The 5,780-nt window shown below is 30.6% G+C and overlaps 1 long non-coding RNA gene across 1 annotated transcript; it reads left to right on the top strand.

The window, feature by feature from the left end:
* The first annotated feature begins 203 nt into the window (after positions 1 to 203).
* LOC136273605 (uncharacterized) lies at positions 204 to 3,523 on the top strand. The gene is made up of 4 exons (XR_010711777.1): positions 204 to 354; positions 450 to 535; positions 2,125 to 2,244; positions 3,381 to 3,523. It is a non-coding gene; the product is annotated as an uncharacterized lncRNA (long non-coding RNA).
* Positions 3,524 to 5,780: the final 2,257 nt, after the last annotated feature.

The raw sequence follows: 5,780 nt of genomic DNA, 5'->3' as shown, positions 1-5,780 counted from the left end.
AATTTTGCGTAATAGATGATTTTATGGGAGAGTTCATGCGATCTAAGATTTCAGATAGTTTGCCTAATCATTTTGTTATCAACATCTAGTAATAAAATACGTTCAAACAATTGAAGACGAAATAAATTTTTATGCTATGAAGACTCCCTATTGTTGGATATTTCCAATAAATATTTATGCATAATTATATCTCCAGCCATTTTTGGCATCAAATTATTGTGTAAATCTAGCGAGAATGGTCTTATCTTATCACCGAGGGAGAATATTCTCCTGACAGTCTAAAGAGTTCATCAACCCAAGTTGTCAGTATGGATATGCACCATTGGTTGTTAATTTCAGTTTTAACGATTTGGGGTGAGTAAATTCAAATTTAATCTTAAGGAGTATGCCACAATAAATTTTCCATTACTCTATTGACAATACTGCCTTCGTGAATACTTATATTTCAGTTTGTTTCATATCCGCTACGTTTGTCAACATTCATGGTGACCCTAGTTTCGCGGCGGCTTTGATCTTCCAATATGATCAACACAAGGTAATACACAGAAAAGATTCGCGGGAAAAGGATTACAATGATTAAAAGGCAATTCCCATAAAACTAAAACTGATTTATTGACATGTTTTGGATCTGGCATTTTTTATCTAAAATTAAATTTTGATACAAGACATACTAGTGGTAAATTATCAGAGAACATTTGAGTATGCAAACTCCTGTATAACAGAGTAATTTTGAAATATGTTTTTTTTTTTAGAAAACTGAACGGTCATTTATTTTAGACCATACAGAAAAAAAAGATATAGAAAAAACATTTCATTTTCATTTCAAATACTTGGAAAACTAATGCTGTAAATATTGAATCTACCGGGTGGCAATAAACACAAAAGTTTGTAATGTTGTAAATTTTGTATTTCCTGCCACCCGGGGAATTCAAGATAGAATGTTTCTTTTCTGAATGATATACAATGTAGTTTACGGTTTGAACATATTTAATTGCATAAACATATACAACTGGTTCGAACACAAGTTGTGTATGTTTATGCAATAAAATATGTTCAAACCATAACCTATATCATTAAGTAAAGATATATAAAATATATATAAAGATAAAGTTTATATAGCTAAAGAAATAACTTAAAATAAATTAAGGTAGAACTGATAGTTAATTTTGATGACCACCCAGTCTCCTAAAGTATTAGATACATGTATACATTAACATTTCTAGAAATGATATTTTAACCATAGACTAGTACTTATTAAAAAGAAATCTTACGAAAATTTACTTTAAATTGGGAGATGTTTTCATGTTTAATGTAACAAAGATTTCATTCCTAAGGAGATCAATAAAGTCTAAAAATGTCTACGACCATCCGACTCTCTTAAATCTGTGTAATTTTGAGAAATCGGTGTGGATTTTACACAGTGAAATGAAAATTTTACAGGTGCGGGATAAACATGGAATTTAAATCAAGTAACTGTGTAACATTAACAGACTAAATATTATTTTATAAATCTTTATATATAAAGTGTGCATGCATTTACAGATTTAAATGTACATTAAAGGTACATGTATATGAAATTTTGAAACTTTAATTGGTTTGATATTTACTGCTTAATGACAATGAAAGTGAAATAAACCAAACTAACCTGATTGACAGCATGTAAGAAGCAGGTCATTTTGCACTTTAAACTTTTCTTATGAGTTATCTTCTCTTGATAAAAAAGTAGAAAATGTTTTAAATTTTGAGAAAATATCTACGGTAAATGTTTAATAACTCATATTTTAATAAGAAGGGAAGCTTATGCATATATTTACCAAGATATTTGTATAAATGTTGAATTACTTTTTACAATATCTTAATGAAACATACGTTGCCTATAGACCTATTTGACAATAATAAAAACCTTGGAAAATTTCTTGTGAAGGTTCTTTATTTGATTACAAGTTAAAAATGATATCATGGTTACATGTAAGAGAATATTAGACTGTCAAAATTCTCACATTGGACTAATGATTAAAAAAAACACTGGAAAATGCAGTTATGTGCAAACAATTTTAGCATGAGTATGCGAAAGTGTCCATGTTTATTCTGGTGTATAAACTTTTTGCTATCATTATTCATAAGGGCATAGCGGCCACCAGAAGCAATTACCAAAGAAAGCCTAATGACACGTGCCATGTCTTCAAGCTGACAGACCAGCAGAGACACGATATCCACACTATCTCTGGTCAATTCAGAGTAGAGGTAATATCCTTATCAATATGAAATCCCCTTTAAAGAGTTGTTTTTCTCGTTTGCTTATTTTGTTGTGTTTTTTGCCTAATTTGCTTTGACAATATTTATCAAATGAATGCAAAAATTGCTACGACTTGTTCAGTTGCGTTAAGTAACGAAGTGTAATTATTTCTTAATTGAAAAATTGTTTTTGTATAATAATTTGTTGCAGAATAATGTTTTGACATTTAGGTCGTTTGTTTTAATGGGGGATCGTCAAGATTTTGGTCAAGAATTATTTTCCATCTTTACGGCCCCTTAGAAGAAGGGAGGGCATATTGCTCTGCTGCTGTCCGTCTGTCCACTAACAGTTTCCGTTTATTTTCTTCGCAGAGGTTGCACATACCGTATTGAAATAACATTTAGTATACAGATTTATCATAATTATTACCTTTCATTTTGATTTTGGTTACGATCGAGCAATTTTCGACAGAGTTATACCCCTTGGACTTACACAAATTCCAATTATTTGCAGTTTCCATTCTTTTCTTTTTTTTTTGCAGAGGTTAACACACTTATTGAAATAAAATTTAGAATAAAGATTTATCATGATAATATCAAGTTTGATTTTGGATACGATGGAGCACCTTCCGACAGAGTTATGCCCCTTGGACTTAAAAAAAATTCTAATTAATTGCCGTTGAGGGGGTATTTCTAATAGTCAGCAAAACTTTGAGTTTTCTATTTCGTGATATAAGCGAAGCACACAGCAGATAATTCTGTGTAATGTAAGCAAACCCAACGTCTATTTTGTTTACGCTTTGAATGTTGAACATTTGAGTGAAAATTCCAGTTGAAGACCTAAATTGAAGGTATTTAAAGCTAGGAATTATTAAATCTAAGCTTAAGGGAGAAAGAGAGAAATGCGCTTAAAAATGAAATTTTACTGGTACATTAAACCAAATTGAATGTAAACAAACACAGGAAACACGCTCTTGCCTATAACTCTACCACTGACATTCAAATATTGGTCGATCATTGGAAATGCATTTCTAAAGCGTTGTTAACATTAAGAGTGCTATCATCACTTTGACAGTAATGCTTCTATAGATTAGATGATTTTACAAGTGCTATTTTTAATATGCTACACATTTTCCTCTGTGCAGATCATGATGTATGAAGCAATTAGAACGGAGCACGGGGAAAGAATGACAGCAACCGAACTGAACGCTACAAGCAATCAATTATGGAGATTTTGTCAAAAGAACCTGAACTTTATGAAATATAACTTCTATATATAACAAAGTCAGCCGCTCTGTGCAGCGTTTGTTAATTAGAGAAAAGATATCATAGAGACCCATAAGCAATGGACATGCATTGTGTATATACATGTTGTAGGTGCTGATTGCATATATACAGTTCTAAAAGCATCTTTTATGGCTGGTTAGAACTGTTTTTATGCATATTAATTTATCCAAATCCTAAATTATGGCAATGCATTTATGATAGAGAAAAGTTTGAACGCCTTTTTAAATACGCAATAGTTAATATATACATATATTAACTATATGTGCCTTGTCCTCTGTATGCATCCTGTTGAAGAACATAAGGACACTGTAAAGCGGAGCATCCCTCGCAAAATGAAAATATTGTGCAGGGAAATAAATTATTCAGGAATAAACATGTAATTATAGAGACCAAATATTTATTTATATCGTTAAAAACCACTTTAAACTAAAATATTTCGTTTAATTCTATCCCCATTCACGCTCTGGGTGTATCCGTTGGGGATAGGTACATTTGCGTGGTTGTACAATTCCTCCCTTTACTAGCGATAACTCCCCACAAATGTGTTAAACTTTAGTAATAGAGTTTTATAAATTCCGTTCACACACCTCACCCTATAGTTATTATTATTTTAAAAACAAATCATTGATACCCAGGTAGACTTAAGGAAAATATTTAATATTATGATACCCTATTCCATGAACCCAGTTGATAACACGCTACAATAGCAATATATCAAATAACAATATATACGACTGTAGTTATCAACAAAGGCTGCTAAATTTGTGCAAATTCTATGCTTTACCCCGATAAAATAAATCCTACGCATATACATGTATCTTACTTGCTTTGTAATTTTTTTTTTAGAAGAAACTGACAACTGTAAATATCGTGTAGGTCACGTTCGTTTCAGTTCTTATATGATAACACTAGTCAAGAAATACCTACATGTATGTAATTATAGAAATAAACCCAAATTTATACTATTTAAAATAAATAAAATTAAAATCATCATAAAAAAATTGTAACAATTTCTTCGCCTAATTAATATTTTGACCTTTTTGCACTGATAAAACTATTTTTTAATCCATTAACGATTCAACATGTAATGACTTTATTTAAAAGTTTCAAACTTTTTTCTCAAATTATGATAAACTTGTCAGAAAAAATTTCAGAAAATTAAACCAAAAGTATGTATCTACAATGTAAAATTTGAGATATAGCATGAAATAAGCTAATTTTAGGCCAAAATTAGGATTCATTTTTCCTTGACTTTAATAAAATATAAGTAAAATTTACTTATATGTGTCGATAGAAATATTAAAAAATTGTAAAAATATGTTTGTCGTAACGAAACAAAGATATCCCAATGCACAAACTATCTGGAACCCTTGTTTGCACTGAAAAAAGGGAAGCTAAAGTGACGGTACTCTAAAACAACTGAGTTATGAAAAATGTCCATTTCCTTTCCAAAATCTTTCGCCACAAAATATAGTTCCATACTCACCTCTGTAAATATGTTTTTTTTCCTTTACTATTTTTTTTAAATATAGTTTAATTGGCATTATAAAACATGACTTTATGAGTAGAATCAATATATGATGCATAATTTCCAGAATAAAGGTGACACAAAATAGCTATCCAAAAACAGAGGAACAAACCTCTTTAATGTAACGTTAGAGCTATGAAAAGGGAAATAACCGCAATGCAGGCGATCTTTTTGGAATCCTACAATTTTGTCAGTATCGGTAAATATTTTTGAATTAAATACTGCAATTAGTATTGTAGTGATGTTTTATATGTATGAATAATTATCAATAAAAATGTCTTGATATGTACAATCATTCTGTCGCCGGTAAAAAAAATTACTCTTTCAACGGAAATATTTATAATTTAAGGTGGAATAACACATCATCACAAAACGGCTGACTGTTGATCGAAACAACCTTTTGTTTTTTTAAAGGATTTTATAGACATAAACATGTAACGTACTCCATAGCCGAGTGGATAAAGTGTCGGACTTGTGATCCGTACATCCTGAGTTCGAATCTCGCAAGGGCTTTTGTTATTACTTACTGGAATATTTATTTTAGATATTCATTTTTATCCCCAAACCATTGCAGTGCATCTCAAGCAAACCAAAAGAAGTGTAGGTACAAAAGTGACATTTGCAGAGAGAACGCCATTTATGTCATAGGAGGAAACATTTTTGGCTAACAATGAAAATAAACAGAACTTAACGAAATGTTGAGTAAAACGATGTATTCAAATGTTATTGA

Source organism: Magallana gigas, chromosome 3 (assembly GCF_963853765.1).
Source record: "Magallana gigas chromosome 3, xbMagGiga1.1, whole genome shotgun sequence".
Lineage (NCBI taxonomy): Eukaryota > Metazoa > Mollusca > Bivalvia > Ostreida > Ostreidae > Magallana > Magallana gigas.
The sequence above is the reverse complement of the archived record's forward strand: the minus strand, read 5'-3'. Positions and strand labels throughout refer to the sequence as shown.